Here is a 21434-nt window from a genome sequence, read left to right as displayed (position 1 = left end):
AGTGGGATGTTACAATGAAAAAATGCAGATGTTTTATGTTAGTTGACAAAGCACATGCTTATTAGACATTTGAAAATGACGTGACGCTTTGTTAATTAAGTCTAATTTTTTGGTAAAATAATTACCCAAAAATCTTCAACCCCTTCAACAAACCCATATAATTACCGGCAACTCAGTTTATTCCCAGTAATTTTTCGGATAAAGCATGCTACATATATTTTTTTCCCTAATCATTTTTATCATGTTCAAATTCTTTTTTCGTATTCTATTTTTTTCTTTTTAATTTCCTTTCTCTATTATCATGAAATAAATAAACATAAATTTGCCTCCATGAAATCACTATCAAACTACCTTTTTGAACATGATGTGCCTACGATTGATCTTATTTGACTATGTCACATATTTACAGACGTGGATAGTCACACACTTGATTAACATATGTTAATGTATCAAGTGTGAGTTGACGTTCTACATTGTATAAAATAGTAGATTTTGAACAACATATAAGTGAGATGACACATATCTTAATGACTTAAGATTTTTTGTGAAGATGTGGTGTGGCAATCTCACTTATATGGTTGCTTTTGACCTAATATGGTGATCTAACTCAATGTAGGCTCATCTGAAAGTCTGAACATTATCCCAAAATTATGATAAACTACTTTGTTAGGTATTGGATGACATTTGTTAATTTTTTATCTTAAATTTTAGTTATTGGTTGTTATTCACTTTCATGCTATATCTTTTATTTAACCTCTATTATTTCAAATTCTTTCACTTTTGATCTTTGGTTGGATTTGACAATGAAAAATTGCATGTGTTTTGCTAATTTGACAAAATAAAGGGTTGTTGTATTTATTATTAAAACAATGTGACATTTTTTATTTAGTTTAATTTTTTGGTAAAATATATACTAAAAAATTTCAAACTCCTTCAACAAACTCGTAAATCACCAGGAATTCACTCTATTCTATATACTCTCATAGACAAAGCACAAATATTTCTTTTTTTTTCTTATCATCTCTCTCATGTTTGACTTGCTTTTTTGTCTTCTATCTTTTTCTAATTTACTTTCTCTCTTCTCATGAATGAAAACAATAAAAACATTCATCCATTAAATAGCATATTATGTTTTCTCTAATCTTATTTGGTTATGTTACCAGATTACAAATGTACAAAGTCTCATACATAAAGGAGATATGTTAATATGTCATATATGAGTTAAAACTTCATATTGGATGCAAGAGTATGTGGTGAGAAACATATAAATGAGATGACTTATATACCTAGTGCGTTAAAGATTAGGACGGAGATGTGGTGTCAATTTCATCTTTGTGGTTACTCTTAGCCTAATGTGATTATCCATGAGAAGACTTTTGGTATTTGCTAGAAAGTAACCATGGAAAAATATTGATGTGTTACTTGAGCTGATAAATTACATATTTATTTAACATTTTAAATGATGTGATATTTTTTAATAAAGTAAAAAAGAAATGGTAAAAAGAAACGTCGTATTAAACATTCCCTTAATTAAGGGGTGTGATCGTAAAAAGAAGTGGTATACTTATTCAGTCATTTAAATTGAAAATAAATCATATTTACATCAAACTGAAGAAAATATCTATATTTACGATGATGTGTATTTTTTTTTATGAACGATGATGTATATATACTTGTTAGTAAGCATTCCATTAAAATTCACCAAAAGAAAAATATGCTTGTTGGTGGACATATTCAAAACTACCAAATACATTTGGAAAAAAATAAAAGAATATATTTTGCATTGCGGATGTTTTTCTCACAAAGAAAACTTGTTATTTTTAATTTATTTATTTTTTATAAGTGAAAGTTTAGTGAGTCAGACTCCAAGGGCTCATCTGAATTAGGATAGATTTTGAGATTTATTGAGCTCTAATCGAGATACTTACGTACCACCCATCAAGAAGTTTTCACATTAGCAGTAAAAGCTAAACTCACGACAATTGAACCAAATCTTCATTGAGTAAGAATATATGTTTTTGATACTAAATGGGAGAAATCCATAAATTGAAAGTTGAATTAGGAAAATATGTTAGTACCAATTGAAAGACATTTATTTAACAAATTAGTAATCACCCACAATTAACATATATCTGCATAACTTGACCCAAAAAAAAACAAATATAGACATAATTGATTTTTTGTGTAAATGTTGATATAAAAACATTTAATTTAGAATGGTACCATAATCATCATGGACAATTTTAAATATTTATTTGAATATTTTGTTTTATAAAAATGAAATATCATAGCATGAAATGAGGTAGAAAATGAGAGACCGTCATGCGTACTTTATATGTAATGTAAGACAAATGTTTATTATAAAGATAAAGATAAAAATATAAAGATCTGTAGTGTGATTGAGAATGTGCTTATATTGTCGATATATGTTGATTTAGTGGATAATAAGTTGACTCCAACCCCCATTAAAGTGTGAGTACAATTCTCAATACCAGCGTTAGGACATCCTCGATGGATAATACATTGTAATCTCTTTTTGATTCTTGAGGTTTTCTCTTTGGACTCAACTCACCTAAATAAAGAGAGATATTGACAAAAAAAAAAATCTCACCTAAATAAAATTATTAAAAAAAACGAATATGTTTTTTTTAGGGGAAAAGATATTATGTTTATATGAGTAAAAAAAGGAACATACTTGTATGGTGTGCTTTTTTCTTGTGCTATTTTTTATTGTTATAAAAACATTAAAATATACTAATTTCCAACTTTTATTCTGATGATATAATTCAATGCAAGTTTTTTCCTAAATAATTCCTTTCCATTTGGAAAATGCGTACACTTGATTTTATCAATGTCTATGATTGGCAAAAAAACTGTGAAGACCAAATGTTGATTGCAATTAAATTGAAGAAATCAAATAAGAAAAAGGGGACAATAAACTTTATCGGTTTTCATGGAAAATAATATCATTTCTTTTGCATAATGAGGAATGCTAGTAACACACATTTTAATAAGCATTTTTTAACACACTTTTTTGATTGGTTAAAACTCACTTGAGTTCCACCAAATTTATAAGGGTCTCACATGATTTGGTGGAACCCGTGCGAATTGCAACCAATAAAAAAAATATGTTGAAAAGTGTGTGTTGCTATCATTTCTCTTTTTATAATACTACCTTTATAGAGGTTTTGAAAGCTCATTTCATTCATTTTTATAGATAGTATACGATTTTTTTCTTAAATGTCTAGGCCTTTCATATTCTATACTACTTTTTTGGGTTCAAACATGCATATTCATTCGTTAGCAGTAACAAAAAACAAAATAAAAATTTTGTTAGCAAAAAAAAAAACATGCATATTCATTCAATAATAATAAATGGTTTTAGCAAAGAGCATATACATTAATATACACGGTTTTGATTATATATATAATTTTTTTTTGCATTTACTATTATTTTGTTGCATACATTGATATACCATAAAAAAAAACTTGTAATATTCGGAAAAAAAAGAAAAGAATATTGTAGATAAATGCTAATTTTTTTTTTTACATCTTGTTCCTTTTTAAAGTGTTTGAATATGTTTGGCTTGGAAATTATCATTGACATATGTTAACATTTGAATGACTTATAATATAGGTGATGACACATATAACAAATGTTTTTATCAATTATTCATAACACATTCATAATAATATCCTTCATTTATTTGGTCAAACAAATAGCTTCCATATTTATCTTGCATGATTGATGCATTTATGTGTATCATTAATCATTTAGTAACAAAAGACATTTATCTTGCATGATTGATACATTTATGTGTATCATTTATCTTGTTATTCATAGACTTGTTTAAAAATATAGTGGAAAAAATCTAATATGTTTTTTTGTTGTTGGGGTTAACCCTCCGGTCCCAGAGGAAAAGGACCCGGGTAATTCGAGCAAAGAGGAAATTAAAGTCTTAACAAAAATTATTTTTCTTAAATAATTCATCTTTTAGTAGAACTCATTAACCACTTTGAGTCCAATTAATTGTTTCAAATTTACAATTGTTTAAAACAATATTGGAGTTTTCTAAAAATGGTTGCTTTTTTGTACTTGTGTAAATAACAAATGATCAAGTTTATCAAAGCCCCATTCTTTAAAAAAAAAAGTTTATCAAAGCCTCCAAATAGATTGTACTACCTCTTTAAGATCGAAAATAATGTTGTGATGAAAAAACTAATCCGAATAAAATAAAAGTATTATACATATAAATGACATAATAAGAAACACCAAATCAATATCTGAACTGAAATATCTGAAGGTACACTATTCACTCCGCATAATTTCATTTTTGTGTTAAACTAAAAATTTTGTTTGTAGTCATGTTTCGTTGTTTGATAAGATCCAAGATTTGTAGCGCAACACCAAAGTAGACCTTTCCTTCCTTCAAATCCTTCTCAAATTTATAGATCATATTTCTTCATACAATAGCATGAATTTTGTTACCCTGAAAATGCAAATAGTTAATTAGAAGAAGAAAAAAAAAAGGAACTGGATAAAAAAAAATGAAGGAAAACTAAATACAGAATTTTCACACCTACATGCTATAACAAAAAGCACATAAATACAACCACAATGAAAAACAATCATAAAAAGTATACTCGAAACCTAAATTATGGACACAAAATGTCTTTTATTTTATGAGAGGAAGATGGTAGATGAAGATAATGAAAAACAAATTGTCTATATATAGGAAAAAAATCATGTCAAGATCAATTTTGATTGGCTCATAAAAAATAAATGAGTCATGATCTATTTTGATTGGTTAAGAAAAAAAATTATGAGTCATGATCCATTCTAATTGGTTGATAAAAATATTAAATGCAATGGATACATAATACATAATACATACACAATTAAGTCAACTTTCTTGATCAAAGGTCTAATGCATTGCAAAAAATTTGTTTGAGGAGCATTAAATGCTAGAAGCAAAATGAGACGCCACGTGTACTTATGCTCATAGAAGTATCCTTTTGTATTATATAAAGATATATAAAGTTAGGAAAATCCGAACTTGTGCCCTTAAGGCACAAGTTTAATAGTCAAATGTAGAAACTTATTTTTAGAAATTGTGCATTCAATGTCTTCAAAAGTTTAAAAACTTATTTTTACAATACTAAACTTATGCTTTAATTCTTTTTTTAATTCTTAACCTGTGCCCTTAAAGCACAAGTTAACATGACTAAAAAAAAGAGTAGGTAACCAAAAATGCAAAGCTTTTGAATCGTTTGGACCGTTCAGATTCGCCGAATTCATTACAGTCGCTGAAATGATGAGAGTCATCGATGAAATTGAGAACAGAGAGATGCTCCCAAAGGTGTTTCCATCTGCGAGAAAGACTGCCGATGGCAACAACGGATTTGGTAGGAAGAAATGAGAGAATGTGGTTAAGCACACCGTCTGGTAAATTGCTGATACTGTCTTCTTCCATTTCTTCTAGTTTTCGTAGACGTTTGGACTTCTCCGCCATTGTTTTTGCTTTTTCGCTTTTCCTACTCTCATTTCATTCCTCTAGGGAAATACCTATTTGTTATTTAAAATTTATTTGGATTTATTTTTCAACTTATAAAAAATAGTTTATGCTAATAATTAAATTTTTAATGTTAATTTATAAGTTTTTATAGAAAGTCGTACTATTATAAACTGTTTTTTTTATAAACCATCTCAATAAGTTTATGAATAACACATGAAAGTTTTCCTTCAAAAAAAAAAACACATGAAAGTTTATTTATATTTATTTGTATATGTTGTTTTATAATAACCTAAACAAATCCTTAGTCTCATTATTTTTAAAAAAAATAAAAAAGTAAAAATGTCTTCTCAATTGTTGTTTTTTTTTTTGGTGGTGTCAGGGATTTGAACTCCGGACCTTGCATATATTATGCATTGTTCTCAATTGTTGTTTGTTATACTTTCTTTTTTTTATCAATTGGAGTTTATTTTAAAAAAAAAACTGGGAAAGAGAATAAATATTAATTAAAATGATATTAATGATTATTTTAAGGCCGTTCACAAGAAGATTTAAATTTTGTCTTTAAGATTGCAAAACTAAAGTTTTTTCACCAGGCCAACACTTTACTGGCAATTAATTGGAATTTCCTTACTACTACTACCCTACTGAAAAGAAAATCAAAATTATAGCCCTATTTGGCATTCAAAATATGCACAATCTTAGAAGCACCCACAAAACAATCCCAAATACCATGAAATTCCAACCACGTAAGCCATAGATAATTTGACTAATTCATCTGATTCAACAAAGTTGATATTGCTTAGCTACATGTGCTGAAACTTTGGCACTATAAGCAAGTGATTAAAAAACCTAGATTTTAAGGTGAAAAATAGACGGTACTTAAATGGTCTTCCCTGTTCTACACAAGAATAAGAAAAAATTCTAAGAACTTTTCCTTGTGTACCATGTCTTGATATTAATTTACAAAAATAAGGAAATACATAGTAGTTGCCAAAAGACTTTTGAACATAATGAACTGTAAAATACATATTATACTTTTTGCACCCATGTCCACTTTTCAGTGAAGCCCAAATCATCTGAGGGAAGGTTTTCCCTGAAATTCAAACAAATGTAAATTACTACATTAATACTTCTCTTTTTGTGCAAAAGAAAATATGCTTCCACAATGTATACTTCTTTGAGATTGTTGTAATCAGCTTCATCAACAAAATCACTTTGATCCATCAAAGTGAACACTAATGCCGGCCCAAGTAAACACAGCTATTTTAGTAGCATTTACAATAATATCACACAGTAGAAAATCACCAAGTAAATTTACAACGGGGATAATGAAATCTAACAATTTTTCTTTTCAATTGCATTCAAAAGGTAAATGTCATCATTTCCTTCAGCTATAGTTACAAAAAAATACCTCCTCTTGATAAGCCACCTGAATCTTGTAAAGAAGTAGAGAAATCTTTGCACTTCATTCAACATAGATGAAGTGAACGATAAGATGAATGCTTCAGACTCTTGATTATGATGGCTTCTTGAATTTAGATGGTTGAACTGATATCTTGTAGTAGGCCTTTGCTTTGTTGAGTGTGGAAGAGTAGAACTTGTCTTTGTTTTTCTCAGAGTATTGACTAGAGCGATTAACCATCCACGGTATATTTGTTTGGATTGATCTTCTAGTTATGATACAAATCTCAAGATCACTTTGTTTCTTAAGACCTCTATTTTGTTAGAGGCACACTTTAGAAGTAATGCAAGACAATTCGTCTTGGACATGCATGCTCAACAAACATCTTCTTCTCGTGTGTTGGAGGAACATGAGAACACCTTGTTGAAAACTGAGGGTGACACCAAATACTTGAAGTAACATTGTTCATTTTTGATCATGAGAGGCACGAGGTGACACCTTTGCTAACTCATGTTGACACCAAAGGCACGATTGACGTTGTTGATCCTTAAAGGTTGGAGGAGATGTTGAGTGACACTTTGCTCACACTTGTTTTAGAGATGCTTGACAATGATACCAAATGCCCAAGGTCAACGAGAGTTTCTATATGCAAATTTTGTAATGCATACTTAACCAAATCATCAATTGACAAAATTATTCTCTTGCTTTAATATCATCAAAACATCAACAAAAAACATTGTTTATGAACCATTTGGTTCTTACAAACACATGTCTAAAGGCTCAAAGAGCGACAATAGAGATACTTAGAAATACCCACCAATGAGATCTCAATGCTAGTAGATGAGTTGAGCCCATATTCTAACAAGGGTATGATTCAACTCCTAAAAATATGTTTAATGTTTATTTCCTTTGCATTTTTAGGCATTGAACTATACACCATATTAATAAACTACGATTCGTGTTCAGATGTATAATTGGTTAATGACATTTACACTTGTTAGTTGTGTTCAATTGTTGGTTAAGAGGCTGCGACACTTGTTATTTTCTATTAAATTCATGTGATTGTGTTAACTGCATATTAAAATTGTGTTAATCATATATTGTCGAATTTGATATCAAAACATTAGTTAGTTCTCTAAATTATGCATACACATGAATTTCCAAAAAAAATTGGTGAAAATTATTTTCAGTATAGTTTGAATTTCTCTCACACGTTCCTAGGCAAAACATGGACATTTTACAGAGTGAACTTCTCAACCATAGATAGGTTTGGATGCTTTCAACTTCTCAACCACAATATATCGCCACAACTTACGGTTGCTGCCGCCATGCAATTTTTTCAGTGCTGTGGGGAAAGTGTGACGTCGTGATGAGGTCATCGAGAGAGCTTGGGGTTTTGACTTTTGAGGAGTATCATGAAGGAGAAAAAGAAGGAAATGAGTTGAGTGAAGACTTTATTCGGTGCGAGGATGAAGGGTTTAAGTTGAAAATGGAGAGAATTCGGCCTATATAAGGTTTATAGAAAAAGTATTTGAAAATAGATGTTTAGCTAAATCCGCATGAGTTTTGGTTAGAAGTTTTTTAGTTGCAGCACTTTGAAAGTAATTATAGTAAAAATCGTGCTTTCACCACATGTAAGTCATAAAACCAAGACACTTCCACCTATGAAATAAAGTGTATGACATAGCCAACATAATAAAGTACATGACAACAACAATAAAGTACACTTTCATCTAGATTGGATTTCGCTTGTAGGTTCAAAGCTTCCCACCAACCTTGGTTCAAAACTTGTGGTGGCAAGTATAACAGATTTTCAAGTGATAGTACGCAACTTCTAGGGTAGGGAGGAGGTCTGCTACAGGTAGTGCACAGGCCAGAAAGGTCGTTTCACGCCCTCCTCAGGCTGGTAGACGGAGACATGGGGCCACAGGGATTGCTAAGGGTAATGATGCAGAGGGATCATCATCACAGGCGGGTGCATCCCAGATAGTGGATCCGACGCAGTATTATCATCATCATGAGGCGTATCAGCTTCAGTATGATCAACCTCAGTATGAGCAGGCTCACCAGCAGAAGGATGAGGCCCATGGTGAGGCTCAGGAGGAAATACCTGTCCAAAAATACCCGTTTAAGTTGATCCAATGTGGTGATGATTCCTCTTGGCAGTGCGTCTAGTCAGTCTTTCGCTCTTCCCTTCAAAGAAAAGGCGAATAGTATGAGTCTTTTATCGGATTTCAATATTTTTGGTGGGTTGATCGTGCTGCATGTGTCTAGAAATAATGTCAAATGAGCGTTGCAATCCTGACCCCCTACCTGAAATTGGTTAGTTTTCCAGTTTACTAGCACACTGCTCTTAATATCGAAAACCACGGGGTTTGCTGGTTGGAACCCAAGAAAGATTTCATCCAGATTATCCAGCCTTCCGTAATCTCCCAGAGTAATGCGATGATGATCTCATATATTTGATGAGGTTTTGATGAAGTTGTCACCTGTCTAAATTGGAAGTATAAACTAGACACAATGATTTTTTAGTGGTGCGTAGAAATTAAAGATATGAAATAAGTAATTTAAATTGTCTAGTAAAAAATATCAACAATCTCCGACAACGACGCTAAAAACTTGATGGCCGGATATGACAATTGTACCAAATCGTTTACCAAGTAATAAAGTGATAAGTAAATTATCGTATCCACACGGATTGCCGTTTCGTCCAAACAATTCGCGTTACTTTTTTTTGGGTAAGTTGACGGTATAAAAGTTAGGCTTTTATCTGTTTGCAACAAAGCAAGTTTACCTGTTTTTGGTTGCAGAATAATAAGCAGCAGTTATGATTCTTTGAATCCCCTCTGTATATATTATTGGATATTAAGTAACAGTAATGTCGCGTTTATTTATCTTAGGTAGACTATCAAGTGATGAGGCCGTTGGGACATTACTAACCTACTTTGGTCTATCCCTCCGATGGCTAACTGCACATGCTGATCTCACAGTGATCCTTACGTGCGGGGTCTTGCTAATTCAAAGGTAATTGAAACATAAACTTAAGTTGGCTTTCCAGTGTTTCCCAAGGCAATGAAGGTCAAGGTTCCCATAGGTCTGCCCATCTATGAATCTTAGAACACTCATAACACATTATCTTTACATTCTTAGTAGTTCTATAAACGGGCAGTCCTAATCTACTTCTACCTTACTAAGGGTTTCAAGAGAATGGTTATATTAGATTACAACTTATTTCCTTCAGCTAGGCACTTGTTTTCCTAATTACTAACTAGTTAATTCCTAGGTTCGGTAGAGCACCACCCACCCAACTTAATAGTTTTTAGCCACTAAGTACCTACCTCTAGGGTCAACAATCATTCCAATATCTTTGGCTAGTTAACAACCACTTACTTCCTAGACATATAGTTATCAGTAAAAAGATATAAATACAATATTAGGGTTGCACCTAGTTTAGGGTTATGTGCAACCCTAGATTAGGTGCTTCTCCCATGTGCTAGGTGCATGACTCATGTGCTAGGCACATGGTGTAACAACCCGATTTTTCGCTAGATATATTTTAATTATTTATTTGTGTTTGTTATATGTGCTCTTATGTGATTATTTGCCTCTGTGTGTATTTTGGTTGGGAATCGTAGAATTCGGTGTTAGAAGGGTATTTTAGTCATTTTGGACTCAGGGGTATTTTGGTCATTTTGAGGGCAGGGGTAATTTTGTAATTTTGATGAAGGTTATTTTTAGTGCTTAGTGAGGGTGTTATTTTACTAAGTGTTGGAGAGTGGGGTAATTATTTAGTTTACCGTTAAGTGACCGTTAGTGTTGTATTTTACCGTTTAGCGAGTAGTAACATTTTGGGTTAGAATAGAAATGGGTTAGGCCCATTAAAACATTGTGAGTTGAGCCCAATTGAGTAGAGATTATATAAACACTAGTTGGTAGTGAAATTGGGGTCTTACAAACATTTCATTTCATTTTATTTCACAATTAGAGAGAGTTAGAGAGAAAAACACAAGAGGAGAAAAAGGGTTTTGAAGAGAAGGATCTAGAGAGAGCTAGAAGAGGCTAGAGAATCAAGGGTTGGAGCTAAAGTGAGACACTAGCTAGTGATTGTGGAGAGTTAAGGTAAGAGGGTTAGGCTTCACTCATAATTTCATAACTTTTCTCTTTTACCCATTTTCATGAAATTGATGAATTGGTTTTAATTGATGTAAATTCGTGCATAATTGTTGTTGTTATGTTTGAGAACATGATTAGTATGATAATTGTGTTGTTGTTGTTGTTGTTGTTGAATTTGTATGTCAAAATGAGTAGAAATGAGCATAGTATGTTTTTGGATGAAATTGATGAATTGTGAAGTTGTGGTTGTTGAATTATGAATGGATTCATGTTCAATTGTTGTTGTTGATGATTTGAATCATGTTGTTGTTGATTTGATTTGATACATTGGGTATCATTAATTATGAATTGGTGATGAGAATTGTTAGGTTGTTGTTGAAAATGGTTGTTGTGAAAATTGGTTTTGACTAGAGAAGGAAACTTGTTGTTTTGAGAAAATGAATTTTCAAAGGTTTGTATAACTTATTCAAATGCTACGAAACATGTGAGTTTGATGTGTTGGAGCCTCGGGTTATGCCTCGGATCACTTTTGACATTGAAGGGTTTTACACATCCGATTTTGGGGCGAAAACGGCACAAACCCGCGGCCAAAACGCGCGAAAACGCACGTTGCGGAGCACTGCGCCTGAGCTAGGGTGCTAGGCGCCCACACTCAGAGAGCCAGCGCCCAGCGCTGCACTCCTGGCGCCAGGCGGCCTGCACAGGGCAACATGCCCGTTGTTCCATGTTTGGGGGGTCGGGGGCAATCGTGTAGGGGTCCGTAGCGACCGTTTGAAGGTGTTCCTGTACTGTTTTCACTTACTTTTCAACTGGAACATACTTGGCTTTGTTGAATGTTCGAATTTTCAAATGGTTTGAAACTTGGGATTTTCCTCAAACGACTTAGGCTAATTTTTGGAATTAAGGCTTGTTTGTTTATAATTGGCCTAGGCTCTTGTTCATATGATTTTAAAAAGTAGTTGTGATTGGTTCCATCAAGTCTTAACTTGTTTTGCTTGAAAATGAGAGTTTTTGTGAAAAATGATCAAGTGCGACGAACTTTGAGTTTTTATTGAATTTGTCGTGTTTGGCCGATGAATTGCTTATGTAATCTCTTTTACACGCATATGTGACTTGTGAGAATACATGGCATAGGCATTTGAGCTTGTTTACTTGGTTTTGACCCAAATGTTCAATTAACTTAATGTTGTGATTTTGAGAGACGAACTTAACTAGAAATGACTTTTGAGAATTAATTGATGGTGAATCTTTTATGGAGAGTTATTATATGTTATGTAAAGATGATTGGTGGTGTATTTATGTGACAACTACATGTTGTGGAATTTTTGAATATTGTTGGTGATTGTATATATGATATGTGGTGGTGAATTGTTAATGATTGCATATATACAAGTATTGGTGATGGTGAGGTGATTATTGTTTGTGTGAACATATGCATTTGTAGTTGAGTCATATGTTCATGCATACATGACTGATGGTGGTGGATTTTATATCCAATAGAGGTGATTACGATGTTTTTGTTGCATCGAAGGTGACGACCTGAAGGTGTTTGGTACCACATGCATCTAGATGAGTCTAGAGACATTGCATAAACTGTTGGTGGATTGAATTGCATTAAGATGTGTTGATGGTTGATTATTGCTAATTGTACTTGCGGATTGAATTGTTAATTGTTGATTGACAAAGTGAGGTTGTGATATGTGTATGATACACTTGTGGATATGAACTTGATATAATGATATTGAATGACCTTGGATTGCTTATATGTTGTGAATATTGAGGAACTATGTATGAATTGTCATTCTTTATCCTTGATTATATCTTTCATTTTTCAAAGTTCTTATTAATCTTATATGGATTATGATGATGTAATGCTAACCCTCAGTGGTTTACCATCTACCTTTCCGTATGGACGGGTAGATGGAGTGCAGGATGCTTAGTTTGTTTGCTTGATGATGCCGAGGAGTGGAGTTCCTCTTTATTTGCAAGTGTCTAGATTAGGGCTCTGATCTAGGATAGTTCTTGCATGTTACTTTATTGACTATGTATTTTGGAGTTGAGATATTGTTGTATTTGAGATATGGAGGATATATTTTTATTATATTGAGATTTGGGAGTTGTTTATGTATTATATATATATATATATATATATATATATATATATATATATGTTCCGCTACTATGTGATGTGACATGATCTTTATGCATGTATGTATTGTGGTTTATTCGAAGACGTAGCATCTATTTCTAGAATATGTTTGTATATTCGCGCGTTTTACCGCTTATTAGAAATAGGGTGTTACACATGGCACATGTGCTAAGCGCATGAGGTCAATTCATGAGCCCAAATTCTCCGATTTTTCGTCGTTTTAGGTCTTCATCTTCAAATAACTTATCTCAAAAGTAGCGAACATGATTAGGTGTTTTAGGAAGCAAAGCAATAATATTTGAGTTGAATCCAGGCAAAATCTAGCTGGAGGTGAAAAACTCCAAAACTGCAGCAATAACATCTTCTCTTACTATATCCTAGGAAAATTGATAGAAAAATGCTCCAAATCCATTAGGACGACAAGCATTATCTTGTTAAGTGAAAATACTTAATGGATATAGTAAAAGTAATAAATTTTGTTGCTGGGGTATTTTTGACAAATATAAAATTTATTTTGAAAATAGAAAATAATAAAATAGATACTCAATACTTTGAAACAATAAATAATTAGAAATTATCTATATAATTAATGATATATTGAGTAGATTGTATCAACGTAATAAATTTACATTGTTGATATATTTATGCCAGATAAAATATGCTAATTTTGAAAATCTAAAATAAAAAATATTAAATTTATTGAAACAAAATTAATTAAAAATAATAATTAGGATATTAAATCAAATATTTAGTGGATAATATCAAAACAATATATGTAGTTTTTTTTAGTTAAAGGAGATAGAAAAGTTTGCTATGTGGTTATCATTCTCCAAAGTAATATATATAGTTTGTTGAGCATTTTTTTCAAATAAAATAAACAATTTTGAAATAAAGAAAAAAAAAGAAAAACATCAAAAATTAAAAAACAATTCTACAAAAAAATATTATAACTTTTTGATCCAAATGTAATTTTAAATTAGGCTTAAATATGCAAACAATCCTTAAAAATATGAAGTGTTTTGTTTTTTTGGTGTAAATTGGGCATCCTCTGTGCGCAACTGCAATGACTATCCATCGAGCCATGTGAGACTTAAATGAGTGACAAACTCTCCCTAAGAGTTTTAACGTTGTTGTATGCCCAAGACTGAATTTTAAACCCCGAACCTTGGTTAAGATAGAAGAAACTCGTATAATCTCATCCAAGAGCTCTTGGGTCAAGCATTTTGGTTTTTAGTAGTTTAAAAAAAAGGGGTTAATTATGTTTCTAGTCCCTATAAAATAGCGACCTTGTAAGTTTAATCCCTACTTAATTTTAATAGCATTTTTAGTCCCTATAAAAAAAAATTTACTTATAATTTTAGTCCCTGCTAAAACAAAGTTTGATTAATTATCCTTAAACTCTTAAATTTTTGAACGATTTTTTTGAGACAAGATTAGAACACTATGAAAGGTTCGTTTACTAAAATTTAGAATTTTCTGACATGAAATGAATTAAATATGAATTTTTTAAAACGACAAAAGTTAAAGATAAAATGTAATAAAATCTGGATGTAGAAATCAAATTTTGCGATAATTTTTTGCGGACGAACTTTTAGTAATGTTCTAAACATGTTTGCAAAAAATTGTTCAAAAATTTAAGAGTTTAAGCATAAATTAAACAAATTTGAATTGAGTAGGGACTAATACTCAGTGCAGAAAAACAAAATTAGGGACTAAAAATGCTATTAAAATTAAGTAGGGACTAAACTTACAAGGTCGCTATTTTATAGGGACTAGAAACATAATTAACCCTAAAAAAAATGGTTTAAGTCCTTGCAAGTATATAATCTTTTGCTTTGGTCCTAGATGTTTTGCTTTTGTCCCTTTAAAATCTATTCATATTAAAACCAGTCCTTTTATATTCATTTTAGTCCTTATTTGAGGGACTAAAATAAACATTCTACATATTACAAGGATCAATCCAATATGAATCAATTTTGCAAGTATTAATCCAAAACAACAATGAGCAAAAGCAAAAATGTAGATATTTGCAAGGATTAAAATCCAAGATATATTTTTACAGGGATTAAAACCAAAACGCTTAATATTTGCATATTTAAGTCTGTAAATTAATTAAAAAATAAATGAAATATTTAGTGGATATGATTAAAGTAATATATGTATTTTGTTCAGATACTTGTCTATAATAATATATAAAGGGAATACACGTGTTTTCTTGGGCTATAATTTTCATTATTCCAGTTATACCCTTAAATAAATTTGCTTTTAAGAATGATATATTATTGATGATATTGAAAAAAAATAAGAATTTTTATTATATTTGTTATGTTGTTGGCAAAAGATAAACAGAACTTGTTATTTTTTTTAATAAATAACTTGTTATTATTTAAAAGTCAGAAATATTGCTTACAAAAAATATGTGATCGTGCAGTAAAATAAGCGAATAGATGGGACAAAGTGCATGATACAACGCTAGTGCCAAATAAAAAAATATGTGCTAAGAAATAGAAAAATAATTTTAAAAATAATAAAAACATAAAATATTAAATTTAATTCTATAATTTGTTAAGGTAAAAAAATTGTAATTTTTTTTAAATGAAGAATAAAATTGGAAGAAAAAAATATACAATCCAATATTTCCTTTAAAGGCAAGAAGACAATATTTCAACGACTTTCATGTATTCTCCTCAATAGGAAAAGAACCATTTCACTTAGGCTTTGTTTGCGAGTTTGGAGGGGAAGGGAGGAGAGCGTTTTGGAAAAATTGAAAGAGTAAGTGGAAAATACCACTTTGGGAGGAGAGGGCTTTTGGGGGGGGGGGGGTTAATTTTTCTTCATGATACAAAACCTTTCCTCATTTCGAGGAACTAAAAAGTTATATTGGAGAAGAGTTTTGGAGGGTTTATATGAATTCTTCAAATTTAATCTATGCTAATGTTAAAAATATATGAATCATAAGTAATAATTTATCATTCTCTAAAATTATGCTTTAAAAAAAAAGTGAAAGATTTCTTCATTTTCCTCTATATTTCTCACCCCGTAAAACCCCACCTTCCCCTCTCCTCTAAACTCCCAAACAAAGCCTTAGCCAACAAGCCATCTTGGCTGTAATTTTGAACCTTGTGTACCAGGTCCTAATTATTTTCTTGAAAAAAGTTTGATGAAATACAAATACACATTCATATATTAAGTTCACATTTACAATGTTCCTCCTGGTTAGCATTAGTTGGAAGATTGCGTTTGTTTTATAGGATTGCTATATCTCCCGAATCATATTTTCCCGAAATCATCCCGAGAGTAGTTTAACCAATAAAAACTCAAAAGAAAGTACTTGATTAACAAAGGTGATTAAGATCCATCAAAGTGAACACTAGTTATTAATTCATGTCACAAAATAACAAGGCTTTAGTTGCAATGAGAATAATATCAACAAGTAGAGAAACACCAAGATTCGATCAACTACTAATAGTCCAGACTAAACCCAATATTAGCAATCTTTGATTTGATAATCTTGGAGATACAACTCAGTCAAATGTAAGTCGGCACATTCCTGAGGCCCTTGGCACTTTTGATAATCTTTTGAGAATATCGTATTTTTTACTTTGGTCCAAGGAGATATCAGCAGCAATAATCAAATTCTTTAAAACAAATCCTTTTTGCAAAACATGCTGAACAAATGACACCTCATCTGAAAATCCTTGAAATCCTTTAAATTGAATAAAGGTCAGGTGGGATACGAGACAATTAGGAGCACTTGACTGTGGTGCCCATCCTAAAATTGGTGACTGTTCCTGTAGGCAAAAAAAGACTTGAATAAGATGCAATATTCATACTAATGAATTAATCATGTTATATATTGGGTGGGGTACTGTTCAATAATATGTTACTTCTGATTCAAGTAATCTATTTCATAAAAATTGGTTAATTTCACATCAGAGTTATGTAGATCAAATTAAGCTTCGATTAAACAAACCTTGTTGTTCTGAATTTTGAGAACTTGAAGCACAGGACATTTTCGAAGCAAGCAAAGCAAAGAATTGGAGTTAAACCCGGGAAGAATGAGCTCTAAACGAAGCAAATAGCAAAATTCTTGAAAAAAATAGATCACGGGGTTCACCAAACAGCCACCGTTCGTCCACATTATCAAGTAGCAATTAGTACCAAACTATAGCTATCTATAAATAAATCATGATTATTAGAGATATAATTTTTCATTAGTTAGTTAGTTACTAACTTACTCTACTATATAAATGATGAAGCAAACATCAAATAACTAAAATAAAACTTTACCTTGGTTGTTGAACCACTCAACATTAAATGTTTTGTCCGGGAGAGAGTGTTGAGAAGCTTGAGTAAAGGATCGACAAAATCATACGACAGAGGAAAGAGATCAAGACTTGCTTCGACCACATTGTGAAAGTTGTTCATGCTTAAAACATCGATGAATTTGTATTGGTATATGTTAAGATGCTCAAGATCTGGCGCGTTTATTTGAAGCGAAGCCCCAAACTCATTATGAATTTGGATTTTCAGCCTTTTCAAGGAGGCTGGGAGGCAAACATTCTCCAAGCTATCAGATAAAAAGTGAAGATCCAGAGCTTCGATGTTTGGGCAGCCATGGAGGAGTGCATTCAAAAGAGGCACTTCCACGTTATTGAGGAGGTCAATTAGCAGCATCTTCAGTGATGGTAAATTTATTGGCGTAGTGCTTCGCACATTTAGATTAATTCCACCGCAAATACTGAGGAACAAACAAATAATGTTATATCACATTTCATAACTATTTAACAATGATACTTAAGATTGAAGGCATATACACTTTGGTGTCGGACAACGACACTAACTAACATATTGGTTACATTCAATTGCTTACATATTTGCAAAGAATTACCAGTGTTGACAAGGTGTGTTTAAGCGTTTCATGTATTTAAAAAACCCAAAAAAAGGATTTGGTGTGTCACATCGAAGGCATATTGGATACCGAGACATTCGGGACAATACTTGACATATTGATTGCATTCAATTACGTATATATTTTCAAAGTATTATGTAATAAGAATTAAGTATTTGTTTACTAGCTTATTTTAAATCTGTTATTTTACCCTTATCCTTTAGGGTTGTATTTATACTTGAGCTAGTGCCTCATCTGCAATCAATAACATTTCAACAATTACCTTTTTCTCTCTAAAACTCTCCACTCTCGACAATTATTTGTATAATTTCTCCTTTGTATCAGATTCTATATTCCAAATCATTAGAATCCCCACTCTTGAGATTTGAATTTATCAGCTCATCCTTATAATCCATTTTCCCGACTGAATTGGTATTTTGAGTGTTATGGTGATTTTTATGGAAGCCGCAACCAGCGTTACGAGTTCCCTAGAAGTGGGAGACAAGATGGAAAAAGGTTTATGTTTCTCCTGTGGTGAACTTTTTACTTTAGGAGATCAATTGCTCCATAAATATATTTAGATATTTGTGATGGATATCGATTAAGAAGCATCTACCGATATCCTAACCTTTGCTATGCCAGCCTCTGCTCTCCACATATCTACAACCACAGTTTTTCTCTGATTCGATGATGTTCGGTGATGACTATACAAAGAAATCTCGGAGTGATTTTTAGTAAGCTCCAATTGCATCTAACCGAAATTTCATGCTTGATTTTCAGGTAACCCTATATCATATGCACTGTGTGAGCATTTGCTTAACTGGATTGGATAAATACATCACATATGTTTGCAAAATTTTCTAAGCCTGGACATATTGAAATTGGAACGTTTTGTTAAGCTATCCAAAACACATGAGACCTTAAACTTTACATTTGGTGCACTAACTTAGAGTGTTACTATTATTTGTCATGACAAAGAAGCCTATCATTATAACCAATTTATAGAAGATGGATATTTACTGTATCAATCAGGATGTGTGTCTCAAGGAAATTCTTCTCAATGATCAACCACTCCTTGATAGTGATGAAGGAAGTTCCATAACTTCTGCTACTCCAAGATTTGCGATAGGCCACAAAAGAAAAAAATATGTGGCTGTTTTGCATAGGAAGATGTTTAATAGGTGCAGCGTTCTTTGTTACTCATATGGTGCTCAAATGGATGGACTTGCCTCCTAAGCATGGCACTTGGAAGTTTGCTGCTAATATTGATGTGTTTGTGGTCGTTCATGTCATAGTTCTTGCCTGGGAGTTTACTAAGGTCTACTCAAGAGAAATTCTGCTCATCCTTGGGGACAAATTGTGATAGGAATTAAGTAATTAAGTATTAGATTATTAACTTATTTTAATTTTATTTTACCTTTTTAGCCGAGTGTCTCCTTTCCAATCTGTCAACATTTAAACAATTATCTTATTCTCTTTAAAACTCTTGCTCTCTACAATTCTTTGTATCAAATTCTATTCTAAATCATTATAACTCAGACTCTTTAAAATTCGAATTGTATTGGTTCGTCCCTAAACTTTGTTTTTCTGTCTCATACTAGCCCCAACAATGGTGTCGACGTATTGATACAAGGGTTGTGTTAGTAATGAAAAAACCCAAAAATAAAAAGAAGGTTGGAGTTGGGTACATTTTCGCTGTCAATATAAAAACTAGAAAATAAGGTTTTAAAAAACTGTCCGTTACCGAGAAAAAGGCCGCGACAAAAAGGTATAGGTAGCGAACGTTACCCTTTTTCACCGTTTTTACAAAGTGAACAAAAATCACAATGAAACATTGTTACAGCCGCGACGAAACTCCGTTACGACCACAAAAAATTGTCGTTCATAACAATAGACATAGAATTCAGATATTTTTTCAATTGAGATAGATGAAAATCATATTTTTAATAGATGTTTGATCATAAATTACATAAGTTATCTCCTTATCTAGTTTAGAACTCCAAATCTTTCTCTAGTTTTAGTTATTGAAGTTACTATCATCGTTTAAGAATTGTGCAATGTTGTTATTAATTCACACCGCGACAACCGCAATCCATATCGCAGCAACACCTGTAACTGCCGAAATTGCAAAACCCTATACGTGACCGCGACCTTGACCGAGACCGATATTTAAAACCTAACTAGAAATATAATACGGAAGCACTTACCTGAGTGAAACAAGGTTAGGACAAGTGAACAGGCTTTGAGGAAGCTTGAAGTCGGGTACATTTTCGTCGTCAATAAAGAGATCGAGGTCTAGTTGCTCAAGGTAAGGCCCAATGACGGCATGAACCCAATTGTTAACTGAATGGGCATGGAAATTGTTGTCGTTGATGACGGAGTGAGCACAGTGGAGACACATCTTCTGAATACTATGGGGATTATGGAGGAGATCGAGCACACCGGTCACCAAATTATCGAAGCTTCTAAGTTCAATAGGGTTATTGAAGTATAAGGAGTAATCAAAGAAGTCCAGCACCCGGAGATGTTTCCAAAGGTGTTGCCATCGACGAGATAGACGGCCAGTGGCAACAGCGGTTTTAGTAGGGAGGCATGACAGGATGTTGTTTAGCACATTATCTGGTAAACTACTAATCCTGTCTTCTTCTTCTAATGATTTTTGTCTTTCGGAGTTCGACTTTGACATTGTCGTTTGGACTCTTGCCATTCTAGTAATTTCTTTATTCTTTAACGCAAAAAGGTGAAGAAGTTTGGATGGGAACCACAGAACAAGTGGGATTTGCCGTAAAAGAGAGAGGGAGAAACCCTTACTTTTATTTTGGTAGGAGAGAAACGCTTTCTGTGTTGATACTATACTCCTCTCTCAATATATACACACTATACGATAATAATAATTTTTTCAAATCTTTCTCACAATTTTTTTCAAATCTTTTTCCTCAATAAAACCTTTTTTCAATAAAATTGTTCTATAATATTTTCAAAAAAATAAAATGTTCTATTTATCTTTAAATTACTCGGATCCTCCGTTATATTTTATAAAACTGTTTTTTCCAACAAATTTTAATCATAGTGGAATGAAAATTAAGGGCCGTTTGTTTGAGATCATGAAAATTAATAACCACCAAAAACCCAATTATGAAAAGTAATAACCAGAAAAAACCTAATAATGCCTCATTTTAATGATTTGACATCTAAGCATTTTTAACCCTTTTGTAACAAAAAACTCATTTTATATTGGGTTAAATATGTTTTTGGTCCCTATAAAATTGGGAACTTTGAAGTTTAGTCCTTACTTAATTTTAATAGGTTTTTTAGTCCTTACAAAAAAAAATTACTTCTAATTTTAGTCCCTGTTACAACAAA

At 32.0% G+C, this 21434-nt stretch overlaps 2 long non-coding RNA genes and 1 pseudogene across 3 annotated transcripts; 1 reads left to right on the top strand and 2 right to left on the bottom strand.

Moving 5' to 3' along the window:
• Positions 1–4255: 4255 nt before the first annotated feature.
• On the bottom strand, positions 4256–4970 carry LOC146896862 (uncharacterized). Its single transcript, XR_015022677.1, has 2 exons — positions 4585–4970; positions 4256–4490 (listed from the first exon to the last, which is right to left on the bottom strand). It is a non-coding gene; the product is annotated as an uncharacterized LOC146896862 (long non-coding RNA).
• A 5934-nt stretch (positions 4971–10904) lies between these two features.
• Positions 10905–13162, top strand: LOC146896861 (uncharacterized). Its single transcript, XR_015021158.1, has 2 exons — positions 10905–11037; positions 12952–13162. It is a non-coding gene; the product is annotated as an uncharacterized LOC146896861 (long non-coding RNA).
• Positions 13163–16571: 3409 nt separating this feature from the next.
• LOC146896860 (F-box/FBD/LRR-repeat protein At4g26340-like) lies at positions 16572–20821 on the bottom strand (annotated as a pseudogene). The gene is made up of 4 exons (XR_015021549.1): positions 20279–20821; positions 17472–17921; positions 17154–17308; positions 16572–16971 (listed from the first exon to the last, which is right to left on the bottom strand). The product of XR_015021549.1 is annotated as an F-box/FBD/LRR-repeat protein At4g26340-like (transcript).
• Between the last annotated feature and the right edge of the window lie 613 nt (positions 20822–21434).

The sequence above is a fragment of the Medicago sativa genome, chromosome 8 (genome assembly GCF_051527215.1).
Source record: "Medicago sativa cultivar Bolivia chromosome 8, Bolivia_mono, whole genome shotgun sequence".
Classification (NCBI taxonomy): domain Eukaryota; kingdom Viridiplantae; phylum Streptophyta; class Magnoliopsida; order Fabales; family Fabaceae; genus Medicago; species Medicago sativa.
Note: the sequence above shows the minus strand (reverse complement) of the source record. Positions and strands in the feature narration are given on the sequence as shown.